Consider the following 25,787-nt stretch of genomic DNA (forward strand, 5'->3'; position numbering starts at 1 on the left):
TGATTAAATTTAATTCAATTAAGTGACCAAATATCATAACAGCAGAGTAATAAAAGCCTAAATTAAATGCAGAAAAGCAGTAGAAGAACCGCAAAGAGTGTAGGGGAGAAGAGAGCGTCCGTCAACACAGACCGAGATCCTTAAAACTGTCGATTCGGGGCTGTATTTATAGGGAAAAACCAGGCTGGAGGGCGGGCGCTGCCGCCCTATCCTGTCCACTCGCTAGTTTTTCATTCCAAAGGCTTTTTCGGGAGTTCCGTACCTCCAAAAAATATTCCGGGACTAGTTCTGCGATTCTCGTAATTTTTCGGACGTTTCAAGTACCATATTGGCATCCTTTCAGTGAACCTTTCGAATGGCCTCCGGTCCGACCGGACTGTTTACAGTCCGAGAAAAAAGACTTTTTGAGCCTCAAAATTTGAGTATTCACAGTTGCCCCCCATCGGCAACCATAAAAATGATTTATGGGAGTCGGTGGTTGTCTGAAAAACAAATTTTGAAGGCGAAAATTGGACGCGTCCAAAAGACCTGCCTTTTGGCTATTTTCCTTATAAATAGCTGAAGTTTCGCTTTTACATTCATTTTTAACTTTCAAACTCAAAGATTTCTCTCAAATCCTCTCGAAATTTGAGCCAGAAAAGCAGTTTTCTCTAGGAAATCAGTCAGTTTCTTCTTCTTCTTTTTTTTTTCAAAAATGAATCCCTTTTATAACCACAGCATGCACACTTGGACTAAGAGTCTCTCCAAGGTAGAAAAGATCAATTTGGGGAGGTACGGTCTATCTCCTATTGCTACCCTTAGGGGAGTAGTTATAGACTGGGATTTTTTATAGGCCTGCATCAGATTTTGGGACCCGGAGGCCCACGTTTTTCGATTCGGTGCCATGATGGAGGAAATGTGTCCTCTCTTTGAGGAATTCTGCATGATTATAGGGTGCGATCCCAATGCCCCTTTGGTTAGACATGAGGTCAAAATTGGGTATATGCGGTCGTTTGAAAGTCTATTCCAATTCAGCCGGGTGCGATCCCAATGCCCCTTTGGTTAGACATGAGGTCAAAATTGGGTATATGCGGTCGTTTGAAAGTCTATTCCAATTCAGCCGGCCACAGGCTAGGGCCATGGTTGTGGATGACCAGAAGGCAATTCTGCTACGACTGATTGATGAATTTTCAGAGACTCGACCAGATGACCCAGACCGGATGAGGCTGAGGATGCTGGCTTTTGTTTTCTGCTTATTGGCGGGCTTCTTATTTAATAAGGACCCAGGCTTTGGAGATTTACGATTCTGTCCGATGATTCGTCAGATGGAGGACATGGGCTGCATCGGCGGTATTGTGCTAGTTGAGACTATTCGAAGTCTTGACAGAGCCGCCTTGGGTTTTGACAATTGGACTGTCTCTCTGATCATTCTTCAGGTATTTTCCCTTCTCCTTTTCCTTATTGTCTCTTCTTTCTTTTGGTTCATTCCTTCGTAATAGAAAGGATCTATACTCAGGTTTGGTTAAAGGACCACCTCCAAGTGGTTGCTGCTCCTACTTTCTTGCCTTATAACCCCTCTCAGTATCGTATGCGTAGGATCCTGATCACTCATCTGTCTACTGATGCATGGACCTCATGGCTGATTGAGTTGGGTCCAAATGAGGTACTATGGTACATTTCCTGGTATGATATCACCCGCTTCATCCAGGTTAGCTTCCGCCACACCCGAGTTTACTTGCTAGGCCTTACACATTGCACGTGGTACTACGCCTCGCGTGTTTTAAGGCAGATGGGGATAGACTAGACTGTTCCGATTGTGGATGGCACTTCCGTGGATTCAGTTATTACTCCGGGTGTTACCCGAGCCATCCTTAAGGCCTGGGTTGGAGATCATCACATGGTTAGGCCCCTACCTAATCTTGCCGGTGTTCATACTTCTCCAGAGTACCGAACCTGGTTCATTGCTGCTGTTTGGCCGATTGAGAGGCCGAGGAGGAACGCACTGCTGAGTGCACCTAAGGGTTGGGCTCAGGTTGGCACCGATGATGCGGACGGGACTGATGAGGAGATTGTGATGGCTCCTCGGACAGGCGAGGTTGGAGAGGGTTTAGCACCTAAAGACGACATTGAGGATGTTGCCCCACGTAGGAGACAGGACGCTTAGATTTTTTTGGACTTTAGACTTTATCTGGAATTTTGCTTTGGATTTTTTCCTTTGGATGTATGTTTTTTTTTTGGACTTAGCCTTTTATTTTGTGTTTTTTTTTGTTTTTTGAACTTTATGGACTCTTTTGCTTGACTCTATCACTTTGAAACAGAATGACATTACAGTTTTGACTTTTGGGCTTTCCAAGCATTTCCCAATTTATTTATTCAAGCTCTAATTTTTACCTAAGCCGCCCTTTCGGGTTTTCAGGTTAGCGAGCTACCCATTTTTGCCTAAGCTGCCCTTCCGGGTTTTCAGCTCAGTGGGCCCCGACTTTTGCCTAAGCCGCCCTTTTCGGGTTTTCAACTTAGCGGGTTCTTCTTCTTTTTTTTTTTTTTTGCACTTTTTCTCTTTTCTTTCCTCTTTTTTTTTTTTTGGCAAAGAAGAATGAATTATGAAATGATTTTTCCATTAATGTTTAGACCGCGCCCAAAGAGGGTTGCCTACATATCTCCGATACATAATTTCTTTTTTCCGAGGAGAATCAGGTCTAATGTAGCTCTTTTTTACATCATGCAATGATTACAATTACACATAATATCTTTTTAACTAATCTAAATTACATGGATTCGTGAACTCCAAACCATCTAAATCAGTCAAAATGACGGCTCCGCCGGACAGTATTCTCTTTAGAATGTAGGGCCCAGCCCAATGAGGGCGGAACTTCCCACGTGGGTCTATGACTGATTGTCTAATTTCCTTCAAGACCAAACAACCTTCTTCCAATTTTTGGTCTTTGACCTTCTTATTAAAATGCCTAGCCATTCTCCTCTGGTAAACCTGAGTTCGGTGGATCGCTTGTCATCTTTTCTCATCAATACCCAGGAGTTGGAGGTGGTAATTTTGGACCCAATCTGCTTCGCTGATTTAGCTTTCCCGGATGATTCTTGCCGATTGAACTTCCAGTTCAACAGGCAGCACTGCCTCCATACCATATACCAAGGAATACGGAGTTGCTCCGGTGGGCGTTCTGATTGAAGTCCTATATCCCCATAGGGCATTTGGTAACTGTTCATGCCAAGCTTTATGCTTTTGAACTGTCTTCTGCAAAATGACTTTTATAGCCTTATTTGCTGCCTCTACAGCCCCATTTGTTTGTGGACGATAGGGTGAGGACTTATGATGTTGGATTCTCTTTTCTTTCAACAAATCAGAAAATTCTCTCTGAAAGTGGGACCCATTATCAGTAATGATCTCAAATGGCGTTCCGTACCGACAAAGGATGTTAGTACGAATGAACTGTGCCGCCTTCTTGGCATTCAAAACCGAATAAAAGGCTGCCTCGATCCACTTAGTGAAATAATCTACAGTAACCAGGATGAATTGATGACCATTGGCAGCCTTTGGGTGGATCTTTCCGATCACATCTATGCCCCAAGTTGCGAAGGGCCAGGGTGAAGCAATGGGATTCAAATTGACCGGAGGCTGTTTTTGCAGCTTAGTAAAAATTTGATACTCATGGCACTTCTGCGCGTGCCTCACGCAATCTGCATTCATAGTTGACCAGTAATAACCCAGGTTCATAATTTTTCGAGCCAGAGCTATCCCGTGCATGTGTGGACCGGACTCCCCGTTGTGTAAGGAATCCATAATGGTTTGAGCTTCCCCTTCATCTACGCATCTTAGATGTAAACTGTTCCAACTTCTTTTATATAGAACTCCCCCAGTAAGGAAATATCCGGATGCTAACTGTCTCAATGTCCATTGATCAGTCTTCGAGGATCCATCCGGGTAAGCCTCGTTCCAAAGATAATTCTGTATGTCCCAAAACCAGGGCTTGTCATCGACCAAATTCATGATGTGGGCCGGCTGTTTCTGTAGCCGAACTGTCAAAGGTCGAATAATTTGATTCCTCTCTACATTGACCATGGAAGCTAAAGTAGCAAGGGCATCAGCAAACTGATTCTTGGCTCGGGGCAAGTAATGGAAAGACAGATCCTTGAATTGTTGAGCCAATCCGTCCAAGCGTTGTAGGTAAGGAACCAAACGCTCTTCTTTAGTTTTCCACTTCCTTAGAACTTGAGAGACTATTAAATTGGAATCCCCGAAAACCCTAAGGACTTTTATCTCTTTTTCCAGGGCCGCTTCTAACCCCTTAATGCAAGCTTCATACTTGGCTTCATTGTTGGTGCAGTCGAAATCTAACTTGACTGCGATTGGGATGTATTCTCCACAAGGAGTTTTGAACACGACTCCAATTCCATTTCCGTGATAATTTGAAGCTCCATCAAAATACATCTCACAAACGTCATCTTCCACGTTCAAGAGATCTTCGTCGGGAAACTCCACTTCTTTCATTTCGTCTTCCACGGGCAGTTCCGCTAATTGGTCAGCCAAGGCTCCTCCTTTTACTGCCTTCCGTTGTACAAATTTCAAATCATAGGCTACGAGCACTGACACCCACTTAGCCATCTTACTGTCAAGAACCGACCTCTCCATAAGGAATTTCAAGGGGTTCGATTCAGAGATAACATATGTGGTATAGGATGAAAGGTAGTGCTGCAGCTTTGTACAAGCCCAAACTAGAGCCAGACTTAAGTTCTCTATCTTATTATACTTCAGCTCATAGTTTAGCATCCTTTTGCTAAGGTAGTACACGACATTTTCTACCCTGGTGTCTTCTGCTTGTTGAGCTAGCATTGCACCCATCGCTTCTTCTGTCACTGATAGGTACAATAGCAAAGGTTTTCCTGGCCTTGGTGATTGCAAGACTGGCGGAGATAGTAAATACTGTTTGACCTGATCAAAGGCTTTCTGACAATCTTCGTTCCATTTGACAGATACCCCTTTCCTGAGTAATTTGAAGATCGGACCACAAGTATCGGCCAATTGATTAATGAACCGGCTGATGTACTGTAGCCTTCCCAGGAAACCCCGAACTTCCTTTTCGGTCTTCGGTGCTGGCATTTCCAAAATGGCTTTGGCTTTTGAAGGGTCAATCTCTATGCCTTTCTGGCTGACCATATGCCCCAGAAATACTCCGGATGTAGCTCCGAACAGACATTTTGCCGGGTTAAGCTTTAAATTGTACTTTCGAAGCCTAAGGAAGAACTTCTCAAGTGCTGTGGTATGTTCTTCAGCTATTTTCGATTTAAAAACCATGTCGTCCACATACACCTCAACTTCTTTATGAATCATGTCGTGGAAGATAGTTGTTGTCATTCTTTGATAAGTTGCCCCGGCATTTTTGAGCCCAAAAGGCATGACCCTATAGCAGTTGGTTCCCCACTCTGTGATAAATGCCGTCTTCTCTTTGTCTGGCAAATGCATCATTATCTGATTGTACCCGACAGCGAGATCAGTCAAGGAGACCATCTCGTGTCCAGTCATTCGGTCAACCAACAAGTCAATATGAGGCAAAGGAAAATTGTCCTTCGAACATGCTTTATTCAGATCCCGGTAGTCGACACACATTCGCACCTTTCCATCCTTCTTAGGAACCAGCATTATGTTTGCTAACCATGTTGGGTAGGCAATGGGCTCTATGAACTTGTTTTCCAATTGCTTAGCTACTTCCTCCTTGATTTTCAAGGACCATTCTGTTTTCAGCCTCCTTAGCTTCTGTTTTACCGGCTTAGCCTCGGGGTACACTGGAATCTTGTGTACTGCTATTACTGGGTCAATTCCCGTAATGTGACTAGCCTTCCACATGAAGCAATCGGCAAACTTCTTCAAGCATTCAATGATCTATTCCCTGTTCACACAGTCAGATGCAATGTATGTATGTTCATGTTCTTCTTTGCCAATGATTATTTTCTCTTTTTCATTTTTTATTTCATTTATTTCTTTTTTGTTATTTTTCCTAGGATATGCTTGGAAAGATTGACACGCAGGGTAACCAATGATCTGTAAGCTTTTATTGATAAGGACAGAATCATCCTAAAAAATTACATCAAATTTAAATTCGGATTTTCCAAATCTGATACAGAAGACTCGGAATTGGACTCTGACTCGATTTCAGACTCAGGGTCAGACTCAGACTCAGTACAGGAGTTGGCATCAGGTCCAGACTCTAGGTTTGGCTCGGGAAGGGTTTTGTCAGCAGCGCGCTCCTCCTCGGTATACCAGTTGGTGAGAGGCCCTTTATTCGGCTTGATCAGGCTCAACAAGTCTTGGTTCCCATCATTACTAGTAATAACTGCAACCTCGTCAAAGAGACTGGGCTGCATGAGATCTTCTATCTCCAGCTCGGTTATTGCCTCTGGCTTGTTGTCCCAGGCATCAGCAAATATTTCCAGCCCGGGCAGCATTTTCTTAGCTGTCGGGAAGTAGAATGGTTCCTGGAAGCCACAATAAGGAATTATTTCTCCCAGTTTGCAGAAATGACCATTCAAAGTCAAAAGGTAAGGCCGCATCTGTATACTCTTCTTCTTTCTTCTCCTGGTCCTTCCAGCAAGGTCTTCATCAGTGGGCTCATAACCTAGCCCAAAGGTCCCTTTGTTCACCAGACACTCCCAAGCTTGCAGTGTGGGGTATGTCTTTCCGGACCTTGCCATAACCATTCTCGGCAGGTAGGACATCTTCAGCATTAAAGGAACCATGCAGTTTACTTGCATCGTCCCGAAATCAAAGAGAATTCGAGAGTTTGCAGTTTTTCCCTCTATGCACTGTACTGTGTCATATTGAAATCCTGAGAGGGGCAGGTTGGCATTCTCATGGTTGACCTCAAAGAGAGGCTGGCCCTTTGTCTTCTTTAGTTGGCTATAGTCATCCCCCTGAATAGTGATAACTTTGTCCTCGTAAGGAAACTTGACCTTTTGATGCAGAGAAGAGGGCACTGCCTTAGTATGATGTATCCATGGTCGTCCCAGGAGTAGGTTGAAACTGGTAGGCACATCAATTACTTGGAACGAGACCTCCATCATAGCTAGCCCAATTGCTAATTTCAATGTAGCAACCCCCAACACTTCCCTCCGGGTGCTATCATAAGCTTTGACTATCTGGTCCGATGGACTGAAATCTACTTCCTCCAACCCCAGACAGCTAGCTACCCTTAGTGGGCAGACATTCAATGCTGACCCAATGTCAATGAGAACCATGGGCACAGTCTTTTCTCTAGTCTGAATAGTAACGTAGAGTGCATCATTGTGACTGCTTCCTTCCTTGGGCAAGTCATCGTCAGAAAACCCAATGCTTTGCATTTTGGATGCTTGTGTAAGGGTGGATACCAGCACTTCAGGGCTAACCTCCACCGATGTTTGTAGCTAACTCAAGGCCTTGCAAAGAGCTTGGCGATGAGGGAAAGATGATGCCAGAAGTTCCCAAATTGATACCCTAGCCTGGGTCTTTTTTAACTGCGAGAGTACCGGGTCTTCCTTTGGCTCAGCTGCCCTTTGGTAGGTCTTATTATGGACTTTGTCCAGAACTCGGTTCATACTGTCTCCCACTCCTGGTCATCGCATCGACCTCTTCAGATAAGTCATTCAGGTCCAGGACACAGATGTCATTCATTTCTAGGAATAGTTCGAAAGGATCGATCAACTCTTGGTCAGCAACTATAGCATTTATCCCGTGAGTTGGTAAAGGATTAGTGCTAATATTTGGCTTACTCTTTGGAATGATTGAACCGTTATCCACCAGGTCTTAGATGCGGTTCTTAAGCATCCAGCATGCTTCAGTCTTGTGCCCATTACCCTGATGGTACTCACTGTATTCATCAGCCCTATAGTTCCTCGGCAAGGTGTTGGGTGGTGGCCTTGCTTCCAAAGGCTTAATGTAATTTGCCTTGATAGCCTCTCGGAATACAAAAAGGATTGGCATCCTGAGATCAGTGTAAGTCCTCCTCGACTGGCTGCCATTTCTCATATTCCCCACACGTAAAGGATTCGTGGGGGTGATACTTGCCACTTCGTGAACTTTGCTAGCTTGGCTAGGCTTCTTATATTTTGAGGTACCCGAGTCTTCTTTCAGTTGACCCATTTGGATTAAATACTCTACCTTGGTTGCAGTAGCAATGAGCGACTGAAATGTTGGTAGGTACTGAGTTTGCAGTTGTTGTTGGTAGACAGGCAGCAGATTTTTGATGATTATGTCTACCTGTTTTTGTTCTGAAGGCCGATTGATCATTTGGGCGGCCTTGGCCCTCCACCTCATAAGGAATGAGGAAAAGGGTTCATTACTCTTTTGTTTGGTGGTTTCCAGTTCTCTCCGAGTAACATCCACTTTTATATTATAGTGGTACTGCATGTTAAACGCATTGCACATGTCTTCCCAGGTCTTCATTTTAGTCCGATCCAGGCTGACAAACCATCTCAAAGCAGCACTAGTCAGAGATTGTTGAAACAACTGAGCAAGGAGCTCGCTGTTCAAGCCAAACGGGTTAAGGGCACCCACATACATTTTCAGGTGCGTTTTGGGACAAGTGGTTCCATCAAACTTGTCCATGTTAGGCATCTTGAATTTTGTCGGCAATCTTGCTTCAGGGAACAAGGACAAAGAGTCCATGTCCACCACTTCCTTATGTGTTTTAAGGGCAGTGATTGACCTTTCCAAGAGTTCCAGTTTTTCTTTCATTTTCTGAGCTTCCAGCTCAGCAGCAGTTCTGGAGGGCATGTCATCCAGGTTAAGGGCAGGGTTTGAGGACGTCGGTGCAGCAGCAGGTCCCTGATTGGAGGTAGCAGGGTCCCTTCCCACAGTTCAGCTATTAGGGCAGTTCTCTGGGCAGCTAATACCTCATTCATTCTAGCCTCCATTTAGGCTTTCAGTTGTTCCATGAGATTTTGGATGTCAGCAAGGGATGCCATTGGTGCAGTTGAAGTTGGTGAAGTTGGTGAAGCTGGTGAGGTTAGTGATGGCACTGTAGGTGTGACTGGAACTTGGATAGGCACTCGAATAGTGGGTACCTGCTGGGATAAGGGTAGCTGGATTAGGGTACAGTGGGTAGTATTGTGTATCAAGGTAGCTGAATGTGAGGTAGATCGACTCCCTTGTCCAATTGTGCATGACTAAAAAGAATATTTTGTGTTCTTTTTAATGTTTTTAATGTTTATGAGATGATATGTCATGAATGCGCATAATATCACGTCATAATTCGTTTTAATGATATGATTCACATCATTGGGTGCATACAGCCCTAAGGGATAGGTTCTATAGGCTATGACACAAATAGAAAATTGGCTTATTAAGGGACCCTTGAACCTTGAGTAAGGATATACCTAACCACGTGTGAAACAAAGAGTTTGGCATGGGTCCAACAGTACGGATACTCATGGGCCACCCCAAAAAGGATTAGGGATGGTTTGTGGTAATAGGGAGGACGCTTTGGCGGTCCGTCGACATAATCAAAGAGACCTGCCGATCAGCGCTACTCGCTATCCAGACTCAGAAGTTTGAACAGAAGAGAAGAAATTCATTTGAAATTCATTTTTTATGCAATGGAGAAAAAGATTCTCAATCGTGTAAATGAATCAACAAATTTAAATGTTTTAATTAAATTTTACAATTAAGTCCAAATTTCCTTATCCAGTATTCTTAAAGAAAGAACACTTGATTCGTGTTAGGGTACCCTGCAAACCAAAGCACAACAAAGATAATACCCTAAAGAAGGGCAGGTTAGTTGATGCAGCAATTGCAGTCCACTTTATGCAAAATGATTACATAATCATCCCCAGTGGAGTCGCCAAATTGTGAACCCTCCCCGAAGGCAAAATTATGCTCGAATGAGGTATGCTCACATGTGTGTTTTATGAAGTCGCCACCTAATTTATTTTCATAAGGGAAAACTAAGAAAGAACCCTAAATGACTCCAATTTTAATTAACCTAAGTCTAGATTAATTACGCCAAAGTTTAAGGCACAATCTACGAACCCGAGGTGGATCCCGAGACTATGACATGCTGATTAACTAACCTAAGTGTAAATGCTTTGCAAGGTAAATTGATGCAATTGGACCAGTAAAGCGTTTTGGTGATTTCGACTTGCCGCTCAGGGTTAAATCCCGAACGTGCCTATGTACTCTCGTTTGAATGAGAGATCAAAGCTGACGTAATTCGATAAAGCCTATTCAAAGGCATTTTGAAGGGGTATGCTTCATGCATGAGTGTGTGCATGCCTCGTGCATTTTTTAGGCATTTTGCCAAAGATTGATTGATTTTTTTTTTTTGTTTTATGCATGTGTTGCCAAAAGGTGTTTGATTGGGCAATTTATTGCCAAAAATTAATGTTTGGGCTAGTTGTCACCAAAATGGTTGATTAAGGCATTTGTGCCAAAAGTTGATATTTGATTAGGCAATTTGTTGCCAAAGATTGGTTAGGCGATTTGTCGCCAAAATGATTGATTAAGGGCATTTGTGCCAAAGGGGTTTTGTTGGGCGATTTGTCGCCAAAATGATTAAGGCATTCGTGCCAAAAGATGATATGTAATTTAGGCAATTTATTGCCAAAGAAAAGGTGATGTTTGGGCGATTTGTCTCCAAAAAGTGGTTATTTGAATTATAAGCAATTTGTTGCCAAAAGCGATTGATTAAACTTTAGACAATTTGTTGCCAAAAACGTGATTGATTAAACTGTAGGCAATTTGTTGCCAAAAACGTGATTGATTAAGGTTTTTAGCCACAATTATTGATTAATTGGACTCTTAGCCGAACTGTTCGAAATAAAGGCAATTACACCGTAGTTATTAATTAACTAGGCACTTTAGCCAATATGTTCGGAGTTTTAGCATTAATACCACGATTATTGATTGACCGGGCATTTTAGCCTAAACTTATTTACTTAAGGCAATTTGCTGCCAAAAATGACGATGGTGTGAATGCAGTTATTTAATTATTTAATTAGAATTTGGAGTAGAAGAGAATATGCACAAAATGCTGAAATTAAATGGGTAGAGTTTCGTTATTACCTGAGTTAATCGGCGGCCGCTTCTTAGCTTCAGTTTGAAAATTCCAGATTAAGCTCCTTGCTTTGGGGAATATTAATTAAAATTAATTCAATTAAGTGACCAAATATCACAACAGCAGAGTAATAAAAGCCTAAACTAAATGCAGAAAAGCAGTAGAAGAACCGCAAAGAGCGTAGGGGAGAAGAGAGCGTCCGTCAACACAGACCGAGATCCTTAAAACGGTCGATTCGGGCTGTATTTATAGGGAGAAATCAGGCTGGAGGGCGGGCGCTGCCGTCGTGTATGGCGGGCGCTGCCCCCCTATCCTGTCCACTCACTAGTTTTTCGTTCCAAAGGCTTTTTCGAGAGTTCCGTACCTCCAAAAAATATTCCGAGACCAGTTTTGCGATCCTCGTAATTTTTCGGACGTTTCAAGTACCATATTGGCATACTTTCAGTGAACTTTCCGAATGGCCTTCGGTCGGGCCGGACTGTTTACAGTCCGGAAAAACAGGCTTTTTGAGCCTCAAAATTTGAGTATTCACAGCTGCCCTCATGAAGATATTATGGGATGTACCTTATTAAAGTTTGAGTCCTATTTAGACGGTGAGAGAGTCCTAATTAGGAGAAAATACAAAATCTAAACAATTTTCTATCTCCGAAAGATTTCTTCCTCATTAGAGATTCACTTTCCTTAACAAATACGATGATATTCCAGACAATCTATATAAAGAGAGAGACTATCCATTCACAGGAGATTCATTCATTGTATATTCCATCTTTTATTCTATTGTTCTCTAGTTTATTTTAATTTTTCTCTTTCTTCTAAGACTTCAAGTATTCAAGTTGGGGTCAAGATTCAAGGAAGCCGCTTAAGCCAATCATTGACTAGTTTTTATTTCTAAATTCTTTGTTTATTATTCTTTATGAAATTATTTACAAGTTTAGTTGAGTTTGTTTTATTTACCATGTCGAACTAAATCTTTTAACAAAGGATATGATATAGCTTAAATTCCAGTTTATAATATTAAATTTGGTTTTCTTTATTCAAGTAAAATTTATTATTGATCTTAATGCTTTTAGGCAGAGTTTCTCCCTAGATTGATTTATTTCATTAATCACTGTCGAGAGGAGGGTTTTTGATATGAATAGGATAATAAATTTCATGGGAATAACAACTTGATGCGAGAGCTAGATGGTTTGACTCATGGGAGGTTTTCGTAAAATTAAAAGCCTTAATTTATGGATTCCTAAATAATCATAAAACTAAATAATTTAATCTATGTTTGGTTGCGCTGCTGAGAGATGGGTAATTGAATTGGATTAAAATAGCTAATAAAACATCGAAAGAACTTATTAGTTATTTTAGAGTTATTTCTCTTTCTTGAATAATTAAAATTGATTATCAAACTAATAGGATAAACTGGATAGAATTAAGTGAAGTCAAAATCCCTAGTGACTTTTAAACCTTGATTTCTTTTCGACAACTTCTTACTTGATCTCATTCTTATTGTTTTTACTTTAATTCTTTTATTTTCGAATACATTCTCTTTATTGTCGTTTAAATAATAATTGTTTAACACTGTTTTTGTACTTGGTATACAATTTTCGTGAGACGATATTCTACTCACTCTTTATTACTTATTTGCGATTTCATACACTTGCGAAAAAGCTTGTCACTGCATAAGTATGAAAATTTATATTTTATATGCATATCACATATTTCATTACGAAGTCCCATAATTATAAAAATATATATTAATTACATTTACCGATCAAAGTTATCTTTTTAAGGCTTGTATCCAAAAACTCCATTTTCATGAAAAACAAATTACTAGGATAATTGTCTTTTCCTCAAAATTAAAAAGTTTAGAAATTATACTTTAAAACAAATTCAACTATTTCAAGTGCGAAGTCTTAATATTCATCTCCAAGCACTTTAAACAACCTCAATTCATATATAGCTCATTAAAAATATTTCCAAATTTTCAAATTTTTACCCATAGGAAACATACTCATTTCAAAAGATTCATTAAAAGCATTTTCTCCAAATTTAAACTTTACTTTCTTTTAATATACTTCATCTTATATAAATTACTCGTTGGGATTAATTCTCTGATACCACTTGTTGGATATCAGCGCAGTGATAAACTCCAAGATTGATTAATAATTTATAACACCAAAAATAATAACGGGAAAGGCAACCAAAATAATACTAACACAAAATACCAAATAATATTGTATTAATAAGAAGCAAACTTTCACAAAGCTTAAGGAAGGAATTACTTGCTTCTTGGGCTTGGTTTTTGCTTGGTGCATGCAAATGAGGTGAGGGGTGGTATTTATTGGCATTTCCACCTCCTCAATGTACGACTATGATTTACTTAGAAAAATGTACGGTGGAGATTACATGGAGCATTCCAGAGTAAGTGAGATATTTTCTTAAACTATCTAGTGGGTGAGAGTATTCTAGAATGTCCTAGGTATTTACACACCATGTGGGCTTGAGGCATCCATCTTTGGGCTTGGGGTTTCCTCCTTTGGGCTTGGGGTTTTCACCTTTGGGCTTGAAGCTTGCCAAATATTTATCTTATTGTGGTGGTTATCTTTTCTAAATTAATCGGTGATATTTTAATATTACTTAGCTCAAATTCAAAGTAAAATCATTAAGCATATAGAAATTATCATATTTTGAATTGTAGGAAAAGTACATATCATTCATGTTATTTTTATCATATAAGTCTTTCCTTTTTACATACAACTCAACTAAAGTTTTAATTATATCCTTAGAAGCATAGTCATACCCTAAACATGCAAAGTCTTACACAAATTTACAAAGTTCAAAATTTCAAGTCATAGGAAAAGTATAGCATAAAAATGGACTTTTATTATATGAGCCATACTTTTCTTATGTAATTCAACCAAACCACCAATTATATACTTAGAAGCATAATTATATATTAAGTATGCAAGTACTAAGGCAAATATTCAAAATTCTAACTTCTTCATGTCATAGAAAAATCACGTCACAAATGTGCTTTTTACGATAAAAGCTCCATATTTCTCATTCAACTCATTCAATATACTTATTGCACTTAAAGAGCATAATTAAATTTAAAGCATGCATAAGCTCAAACCTTAGCCAAAAATCTCTGTCTTAAGTCATAGGAAATGTATCATTTTTCAAGATTTCAAAAAAGAAATTCATGCCAATTTCTAAATACATGTTAAGCATCAAAATGGAAAGGGAATAGTCACTTAATGATAAGGAATTCACAAGGCAACCCACTCTCCTATGGTTTAGCCAAATGAAGTTCCATATCAAAAAGTAATATTTCTACCATTCAAGCATGGTAATTTCATACACAAACCATGTATAGCATGAAAGAACATTGAATATATATGATTTCACCTCACATGGTCAAAATCTTACTTTCAAGTCATAGGAAAAATTACATTTTTAGGATTTAGGCAAAACATGATTACCAACTATAGCCACATGCTTAATATCAAAATTAAAAGAAGAAACACAAATTAAAAAGAAAAAATCAACCTAGGTTCATGCATCCCTAGGTTTGGCCAACTAAAGGAAATGAGAAAAGAAGGCATTTCTTTTAGGTTTAAACATCCTAATACATTTAAATAATCCACAATAACATATTTATATAGACAATTCACCCAATTACATGCCTATGATCAAAGATCCCCAATTTTTCATGCTTTATATCATAAGAAAATTTAGCAAAAATTAGGAATTCATGCAAGGTAATTTCTCAACATTTAAAACACATATCTAGCTTAAATTTATAACCATAATCATTAATTAAAAATGAAAGAAACCAAGCCTTACCACCCTAGGGTGGTTTGGCCAATCATAGTAAACAAGGGAGAGGGATTTTCTCATGCAGCCAAATTTTCTTCTAAGTTATTTAGGCACCCAAGAACACAAGTAAACAATTAGAACTCATCAATTACGCCAAACATAAAAGAAATTCCTTATTTCATCTCATAGAACCGTAGAATTAATATTAAAAGAAAAAAAATAAAAATAAGATGAAATTAATGAACACTGACCTCTTAATTAAGCTTTTAGAAGCTTAAAAAAATCCCCAACTACACCTTAGTTTTCCCTTTGACTATCTTAGAGGGTGCACCTTACTATGAACTTGTAGGAAATCTCCAAAATTCTTGAACTCTTCCAAGTCACAACACCAAATGCTACCTTAATCTTCAAAGGAGACTTAGATTTGATTTGGATGAGTTAATTCATTGATTTCTCTTGTAGGAAAATGAAAAGAAAAGGAGAGAAGGGAGGAGAGCATCTCAAACAAAGGAAATGAGAGGGAGAGAGGAAAAAGAAAGAGAAAGGAAAAGAGAATACGAAAAAAAGGGCGTAGAATTTTTAGGCAAGGGTATTTTGGTAAATTCAAACATGAAGTTGTATAATTAATGGCTAGGATTAATTCTTCAAATTTAAATTCAATGGCTAACATTTCATCCTACAACCACTTCCATAATTTATATTTTCCTCCACAATATTATTCAACTTTATTCAAAAATTTTAATTCTCTAATTTCCTACTTTCTAAAAATACCTCAAAACACTATTCATTAATTACTTAATTTCTCTAAATAAATTCACAAATTAATTTTTATCCACCAAAATAATATATACTTGCTACAAAATAATTATCAAAAATATTAGTTGTGAATAATAATATTTTCAGATCGAAAAAACATCAATTTCTGGTCAAGGGGTACTATTCATAAAATGGTAAATCACTGTTCAAGACACCAAAAAATCAGGGTATTATAGCACTAGAACAACAATTTATCTTTCCATCATCACATTATAGCCAATTAGGTGTTCATTATGCTTAACCACGAATAGGAAGTGCTCATATGCACTTGACTTAGATGAAACTTTCGAGTTGAGAAAGGGTTTGATTTTTAATTCAAAGGAAGATGTTCAAGCTACAGTTAAGAAACTCTCTATCAAAAATAATGTTGCATATAATGTTGAAGAATCTCAGCCAAATTAATCGGTTGCTAGGTGTATAAGGTTTGAGGAAGGTTGCCTATGGAAATTGTGGGCGATAAAAAAACATTCTAGATCATATTGGATAATTAGTGTTTGTATAGGACAAAATACTTGTTGTGCACCACTCATGTCATAAGACCATAGTCAATTGGATTCTACTCTAATAAGTGGTTGCATTTTGGAGATGATTGGGATAGAACAAAAGTTAGGTGTCAATGTCATTATTGAAGAAATTCGAAATCGATTTCATTTTGATATTTCTTAGAAGAAAGCATGGTATGCAAAGAAGCTTGCCTTGGCTCGTGTTTTTGGTAATTGGGAAGACTCTTATGCCACATTGCCGTTGTATTTCAATGCTTTCCAAACTTATAATCCAGGAACTATGACAGAGCTTAAAGTGGAACATTTGAATAATCCCTTGAAGAAGATGTTTAAAAGGGCTTTTTTGTCTTTTTAAGCTTTGTATTGATGGGTTTAAGTATTGCAAACTGATACTTCTTGTTGATGGAACATTGGAAAATTTCAGTAGACACTGTTGATTGCAAGTTCAATGGATGGCAATAATAAGTTATTCCCAGTTGCCTTTACCATCTTTGAGGGAGAAATTAAAAATAGTTCGAGTTGGTTCATGCGCTGCATATGATAACACGTCACTAATAAACATGGTATATGTATGATTGCCATATCGATATTACATCCGTCATGCAACTTGAATCAATACGTTGGCAGGAACCACTTGCGTATCATCATTATTCTCTCTGCACTTTGCAAGCAACTACAATACGGCGCATAGGACTATTGCAATTAAAATTTATTATATAGCACTGGTAAGCTAACCTTAACAATATCAAGCATTACAGTATTAATTTGATGGTCAACTATATTTAACACATATCAACTTCGGAAATTTAACAAACAAATGCAAGCTCTCTTTGATAAGGATAAGCCTTCTTTTAATTGGGTGATGCAATGTCCATTTGAGAAATGGACATTGGCACATGATGGTGGGAAAAGATATGACAACTTAACTACTAATGTTGCAGAGTGTGTGAATAGTGTATTTGAGGAGGTGAGACAAATGTCGGTAACCTATGTTGTGCAGCATACATTGGCTGGAGGTGTTAAGTACTTTGAAGAAAGGAGGACCCTTTATGCACATGAACTTTCTGATGGAGATACATACACTCCAAAATACATAAAGGAGATGTGGAGATAGGGAAAAAAAGTAAAATAGGGTTACAAAGTTTGATAGTTGCACCAGACTTTGTTGGGTATTAACAGAATATGATCTCGTGAGAAAAAAGGATGGCAATACTCAAATTGTAAATCTTTCAAAAGAAGAGTGTAACTGTGGTAAGTTTCAAGGGACAAAAATGTCATGTTCACAAGCTATTGTACATGCAATCACTTGAACATTGATTTTTGGACTCATGTTGACAAGCTAGTGTAGTGCGACAAATCTTTCTACTGTGCAAATTGGAGGATGTGCAATACTTATTCAACTTTGGACATGGGACACCTCACAACATCTGCATGACTATTTCGACTACCCAAACCATATGAATCAAGCACACCTTAGGTAATTTTCCAACCTATTATGTATCTAATATTTGCATCGTAGTCAAGATATATTATTCTTCGACATAGCATCAAAAAAAGAATCTATTAATGTTCTAAATTATTTGACAAATGAATTTTTTCAGGTGGAAGACATCATTAAATGCATCGAATACAACGATGAATTCACTAAAGTGGCTACTATTCCAATTACATAAACAACGACATGAAGAGGTACTATAATTTGATATCGCATGTTATTTAATTAGAGGGTGAATACTCAAAATTACGTTAACTGATTTAATGTAAAGTTATTTCTTATTTATATATGTCTTGGTAGCCATATAAAGAGGTTGAAGGACTAATTCCTTGATTTTCTTTATCTAAGAGACGTACTTGGAACTCATTAGAATCATTAATTTGTTTCCACATTGTAGATTGGCATCAACCTAATCCTTGCCTCTAACAGTTTGGGGTGGACCAACCTATACCCGTGGTGTAACATCCCTTCCCGGTCCACCCGTTAACCCGAATGAACTGAGCTGAGACGCTACAATCTGGGTGAACTTATGTCCTGTCATGCTGATATCATCCTGTATGATAAATATGAATACAAAACACTCCCAATTAAACTCCAAACTTCCAACATCTCCAAGTAATCACTATAACACAATAACATTTTATATATTTTCATAACTGTATAAATCCTTAATAGCATTTTATATCCAGCAATTAAGTGCATTCATGATCTATATCAATTCTTCATGAACTAATCACACCAACTATTGTAAAATATTTCATATTCAATCATTTCATAAATTTTATTCTTATCTCCAACTACTTACACCAAAATAATTACATGCTTCACTTATATTTCTAATCACATAAGCTCTAACAAATGTAATAATTATACATGCTATAATTCTTAATTATATAACTCTCAATCTACTACTCGCAAATTAGTCACTTCTGCTTTGATAGTACTCTTCAAGTCTTCAAGTAGTAACCACGATCTTCAACCTACGCGTGATAAAAATCGACGCGCTGAGTATAAAACTCAGTGGTTCTCATAATTCATATATTTAACAAAGTGCGATGGCAACTTACTTAAAATACACATTTCATAAAATCATTGATAATCTTAGAATCATTAAATTTCAACATAAATGTACCTTTATAGCAAAGAATAAACTTCTAATTCATAACATAACTAATTGAGTTCTAATTATCTCATAACTCCTTTACATGAACCTTTAATCACACATATCATGATACTATCATGATCTTACCTGCTGTTCATTATGCTGTATGAATTAAATAAATAAACATGTAAGAACACATAACATTATATTTTCATTGTCTTACTTGCTGTTTATTATGCTATATGACTTATGTACTTTTTAGTCATATCATATAAGGTATAAATAATAAAATCTCATAACTGTATGGCTCCATAAGAACTAAATAAATAAACTAGTAAACACACATAACATTATACTTTCATGATGTACCTGATGTTCCTTATGCTGTATGAATTCTGCAACTTTTATTCAAACTCAGTGAATATCGCAATGAATAAAGAAACAAGTAAGCACATACATATGTATAAATAAACATGTAATCACATATGGAATGTAAGCACACATATCATAATACTTTCATTATCGTACTTGCTGCTCATTATACTTTATGATTACGCAATTTGCAGTCAATATAACTGTATAGCTCCATAAGGTTATAGTGAAACCGAAGTGATAAGAAAAACTGTATGAAACTGGATGAATATTGTATGACTGGGCTGCTATGGCCATTATATAATCATATCCACTCAACGGCCTATAGCCGGAGTACCAAACTGTATGGGGTGCAGATCTGCTATCCTATGTCGCGACATAGCCTTATCTAAGTGGTTTCTACCTAACCTCAATGGAGCATATTAGTGGTACGTCAATATATAAAACAAAAGCATATTAACTGCTTCATAATTTCATAAACCATACTGCTTACCTGTATGCTGATAGCCTCGCCAAGCGGGCAACTTGTGTCATGTTAGTTTCACATCATTTGCATGCTTGCATTTGTGTTTATACATGTGTTCATGTTGTCTTTTTGTTTTAAAATGATTGGAGGCATACAAGTTGAGCAAAGGAATACAATTGCATAGAAAATGAGGTCCAAAAGAGCATCAAAACACAAGTCGCGAGCACGAGAAGCACACAAGAGGGTCAGTGAGTTTACAGGTGAGGTTCGCGAGCGTGCAATCAAATTCGCTAGCTCGAGAAGCACTCTCGCGAGACAGAGAGGTCACGGCACAATTCGCGAGTGCGCAATGAAATTCGCGAGCGCGTCGTGTTTTCAACCTGCGCAGTTTGTACTATTTTGGTCATATCTCTCAATTTATAACTTCGATTTGGGTGATTCAAAAACCCATTGAACGCTAACACATAGAGGAAAAAATAACTCTTCTATACCACTTCCTAATTCCATCATTAAATAGGGTCAAAATCATGGTAAAGTTACTGGTTACTTTTCCAGCAAAACCTATTTCAGTAAAAACTCAATATCTACTTCATTTATTCATTTCATCTCATGATTTTCACCATTTTCAGTCTTCTTACTCAACATTAAACAACATATTTTCTCATTATCAACACACCACACAAATTCTCATGGAAGGAAATTAATTAAACTAAAAGAGATAGCACACCTTCACTCTAAAAAGCTTAAGCTCTTCTTTTTAGCTTCCTTTTTCTTCTACCTTTGAGCTCACCTCTCCTATACATAAGAACTCTTATGAATACTCTAAAAATATCACCAAATGATTCAAGTATGAAATTCAAGAAGGTTTACTTACTTGGATAGAATAGAAGTTGAATGTAATGCTTGAATCCCATGAAAATTGATGGAGAAAGGAAGGTGAAGTAAGGTAAAGGAAGTAGATGAAGGAGATGAAGAAGATAAAGATGAAAAATGGGAAAGTGAAATGGAAGTCTCGGGTAGACTCCAAAAATATCATGATTTTGTGTGTAAAATTACCAAATGGTACCTCAAGTGTCAATATGTTACAACTTAATACCTAAGCTTTATCTTTTAGCGCAAGTAAGTCCTAATCCTTATACTTTGATCTTTTTGCTTCCTTCAAGTAAGTCCACTTCTTTTCCTTATTTCAGTTACATCCCATTCTACCCCACTCTGGACTCTAATGGCTCAAACCGGGTTTTGGATCAGCCCAACTCGACTCTAAGTAACGACTCGATTCAGTAGGATGTCACAACTTACTATTTCAGACATAGAAAAATGGGACGTTACACGTGGCACCATACCAGGATGATACACTGCATTTAGTTGACTTAGAGGTTATATTGATAATGATTGGGAGTAGAAAAATCAACCATTCATTCAAGCATGGAACAATCGTCTCTTTCGTACAGTTTCACCTCGTCAACTCCAAGCACCTTTAAGCCCTCACTCAAAATATATGCAATGGTATATGCAACGAACTAGACATTAGATTTCATTGCAAGGTGTAGAAGTTGGAGCTATCGTAATTAGTCGATATCTTTTTATCTTATCTTATAATTTCTTAATCTAATTGAATAATAAATTTTTCTCTTATTTCCGTAAAATTTTTTAATACAGTCAGATGGTCTCCAACATATATATCACAGTTCAACATCATAACACGTAGAAATTCATCATTCCATCAAAGATTATTTAGTCTATTCAGTGCAATGAATGAAGAAGTTCGTACCGAAACTCATCCTATGCTTCAACTTGCCCCTCCATCTATAGAGTTTCTTCGTGTTCAAACACAAAAAGAACTACAGAGGCGAAGGAGTCATGAAATGGTATCTAAATGTATTCCAATTGAAGCCCTGCTAGTAGACAATATACCTCAAGTCCCTCCCCCTATGACATATGTAACACCCTAGATGCGATGAAAGTCCTGTACTCCAAATGTTATGCAAATAAGTAAATAAGTAATAAAGATATTTTATATATATGTGATCTATTTAAAAGATGAATGAAATGTAAGGAAGTGAAATTTGTAAGGTATTAAAGTAATTTATATGAAAAACTCTAAAACATCTAAGGTATGATAACACAAATGCATAAGAAAATCTCCTACGAAAATTAAATTGAAATGCACCATAATCTATAAAAATAAAATATAATATTAATCTAATTAAGTAAACCAAAAACTATGAATTAAAATATGACAAAAAAAAAAGAAAGAAAAGAAGAAGCATAAGTAATAAAAATGTGAAATGACCTAAAAGGGCACCTAGACTACTACTTAACCAAACTAACTAAAGGGGGTAAGAAAGACAATTCACTCATTTAGGTGGCCGCCCATCTTTTCTACAACAACGCAAGTGACTCAGCCCTAAACTAAGGGAAAGAAGGACAAGTGTATGAGTGACTCATCACCAAATTGAAGGAAAAAAAGACAAGTGTAGGCAACACCACCTCTTCATTCACAGCGTAGGCTTCTTCCTTTCACTTTCTTCTTTCTATCATTCTAACATCTGCTAAAGTTCGCTCACAATAAAATATTAAGTATCTACAAGATTATCAAAGGAAAATTTAAGCTAACAAAGAAACAAGAGAAGAGAAAATAAAAGAAATTAAAAGAAAGGTATGCAATTCAAATTCTGCATTTGATTTTCATATTTTTCTGAGCTTAAATCTTTAATTTGATGAATCAAAACTCAAAATTATCTTTTAAACATGTTACTTGATCAATTAGGACATTGAAAATTGATTTAGATTGAAAGGAATTGAACATGGAAAAGTTAGAAACTTAAAATTCCAAAACTGTCTCAATGAAACTGCTCAATTTAGCCAATGTGTGTTGTTAAATTTAATATGTAAATAAACTTCAAAATTAATGAAATTTTATAGAGAGCTAGCTTGGGATATTTGAAAGGTTGTGGTAAAAGCAAAAGCCTAGAAGATGAAGGAAAGGAATTTATAGCTAAGTGAATACAGACTGCTTAGTGTGACACTCTAAACAGATTTTAGTACTGTGTTTAGGCTGTTTGACCATGTAATTGAACTTTACAAAATTATGAAATTTTATAGAGATTTAACCTAAGATGTTAAGAAGGTTTTTTTAAAAGGGAAAATCCAAATGATGAGGGAAAATGGAGATATTAATAAAAGAAAGAAGACTACTCAGTATGTGAAAGTTAAAAATTCTGGTTCTGTAATTGTATTATTTGAATAGATTAATAAACTCTAAAATTCACGAAATTTAATATGGGAGTTTCCTGAGATGTTGGAAATATTTTGTAAAAATATCATAGCAAAAGGTGTAGGTCCCGCTTATGTGTGGCACAACCCAAGAGGGGGGCTAAATTAGGTTTTCTAAAAATTTGACTTTCAAAAACAAAATTAGAATTCTGTTGTAGCGGAATTAGAAAGCATTTGTGAGAGTTATTTATCAAGTTTAAAACTTCCTCACAAAGCTTGTTGCAAGCCTAGAAAGACTTTGTGAAGAGTAGTTATTGCATTTAGATCTGCTTCACAAAACTTAAGCAAATTTAGAAAGACTCTGTGAAGAATCGGTTATTGCATTTAAAACTGCCTCACAAAGCTTATTGCTATTTGGAAAGATTCTATGAAAAATATTTATTGCATTTTAAAACTGTTTCACAAAGCTTTAAGCAAGATTAGAAAATTGATTATAATTTATATTGTGATTTATAATGAATGCAGGAGGACAGATTAGAACTTGGTATAAATACCAATACAGAAATCCAGAGTTCTAATGTTCCTTAGAGATAAAGCTTTTCACTTTTAGAAACTGAAATTCATTAATAACTTTGCATTTCTAAAAAGATTAACAGTTGTGTAAACAGAATATAATCAAGCAGAACTACTGAAAATAAAAGAAGATAAACACAGAGATTTATAGTAGTTCGGCACTAACTCCCCTACATCTACTCCCCAAGACTCATCTTGAGATCCTCCATTATGTTATCTCTTTTCAAGGGTAAGAGACAAACCAACTTTAGATTAAAAGGAAATAGATCAACACCTAGATCCAACCTTTGTCCAACTAGATTTTCCAAAGGTTCTAATCAACCTCAACCCATTCTGTTTTTGCAGAGAACAGAAACTCACATCAAGACATTAGAATCTCATACAAGGAGAAGGTCGCTTGATAACTTATTACACCATAGCTTTTCATCTAAGCTATTAAACAAAATTTTTTCGATTAAAAACCTCTAGTCTGCAACAAATTACAAAAATCTATATAGATAGAGAGAAATGCAATTATAAGCACAGGAAGAACAAAAGACAGATTTAGAAAATAGATTTAAAATTCAGAACTATTCTTCAGTAAATGTTGTTATTAAACTTTCTTTTCTCTTTGAAAAATATTTCTTGAAGCAAATAGATGAAAACAAATAAGGGGGTTTGAAGAGAGAGCTTTGAGAGATATAAAACTTTTAATCAATGGACTCTTACTCTCGCCAAAACCTCACATTCTCAAAAGAAGAAAAACGTCTTTTAGAAGAGAGATGAGGATCATGTTTTTAGAAAACATTAATCTTTAGCTTTAAAAAGTATTTAGAATTTTCGAAAAATAAAAAGATATACAAATCTTTAGTAAATACTCATTTATTTATTTTCAAAAATATTTAAGATAAAATCTTTTTCATTTAGGTAAGTAAAATTATAAAAGCAAGATTTGACTTTTCTTTTTAAGGTAATTTTCGAAAATAAAAGATATGTGAATCTTTTAAAATAATTGATTATTTGTTACCAAAAATAGTTGAGACAAAATCTTTTTCATTTAGGTAAGTGAAATTAAAAGAGCAAAATTTGACTTTTCCTTTTAAGGCAATTTTCGAAAATTATTTTGAGAGAAAAAATTTTTGTGCTTATAAAAGAATATTCTTTCTATCTTACAACATATTCTAAGATACTAACCACTAAAAAAATCTTCAATAATCTTCATGGTCTTCAAAGAATCTTGGATTTTGTAGGAACTTGCCTTCTTTAGCAATTTTTATATTAAAATTCTGCATAAAATAATTTTAGCACATACAGAAATATTAAATTTATTTGTTTTGCAAAATCATTAAAATCTCAAGATAAAATTGACCCTTGAGCCAACAATAGGATTTTAAAAAATGAAAATATAGTCAAGAGAATGCAAGTGACTCATATGCTGAAAATTATGGATCTCCTAGGCTTCACTAAATTGAGCATATTAAAACATAAGTGAATAGACTATGAACATGAGCATACAGTGGATGAACATAAAGCTTAATGTGTGTAATTTTTATCTCCAAAATTTTGGATTCAAATTTAATGAATAAAAATATCAAAGAACCTTAAGTGTCAATAAAGAGCTATAAACAAAAGTAAAAGTGCAATATGTGTTTAAATGTGAATATAGGTCGAGAATTACCATGAAACCATTTCAAAATTATAAATGATCAAGAGGAATCAAATTCTCGCTTTCAAGGTGAGTTATAGTGTCTAACCCTTTCTTGTTGCATTGGAACTTTTGATCAAATGCATATCATTACTGGTATTTGAAACCATTTGTTAATTGTGATAGTGAGATTGTGAATTGTGAAACATATTTAGCCTCTAGACCTATTTGATTGTACCAAGCCATTTGTTTAGCAAATATGATAGAATCCCAACTTGATGGGGGGTTATACCATCAAGCTATATGCACATAGAGATTTGTGATTAAAGGAAGAAGTTACTGCCCTAAACTGTGTAATGTGTGAAGCACTGGAATGTACATAGTGATATATTTTCTTCGGTTGCTATCTATATGATTATCTGTCATATTATTGATGTTGCCTTTGTGATATTGATCCGATTACTATGACTCCTTCTATATGGACTTATCTCTGTTGATGAGCTACAATGGTACTACCATTATGTTTTACTATAAATATTGAACCTTGAGATACTTTTCAGTGTAAATGCTTTAGGTACTGTATACGTATGGCACAACCCAAAAGGGGGTGCATTGGGTTTTCTAAAAATAAAAATTTAACTTTCAAAAAAAATCAGAATTCTATTGCAGCAGAAATAGAATGCATTTGTGAGAATAAGTTATTAAGATTAGAACTTCCTCATAAAGCTCTATGCAAAAAATAGAAAGACTTTGGAAAGAGCAGCTATTGATTAGAACTGCTTCACAATATCTTAA

General features: G+C 36.6%; 1 pseudogene; it reads left to right on the forward strand.

Moving 5' to 3' along the window:
- The first annotated feature begins 1,304 nt into the window (after positions 1 to 1,304).
- Positions 1,305 to 17,454, forward strand: LOC149497681 (uncharacterized; annotated as a pseudogene).
- The last annotated feature ends 8,333 nt before the right edge of the window (positions 17,455 to 25,787 follow it).

This window comes from Jatropha curcas, chromosome 3 (assembly GCF_041381405.1).
Source record: "Jatropha curcas cultivar XTBG-Jc1 chromosome 3, XTBG_Jcur_1.0, whole genome shotgun sequence".
In the NCBI taxonomy this organism is placed as follows: Eukaryota; Viridiplantae; Streptophyta; class Magnoliopsida; order Malpighiales; family Euphorbiaceae; genus Jatropha; species Jatropha curcas.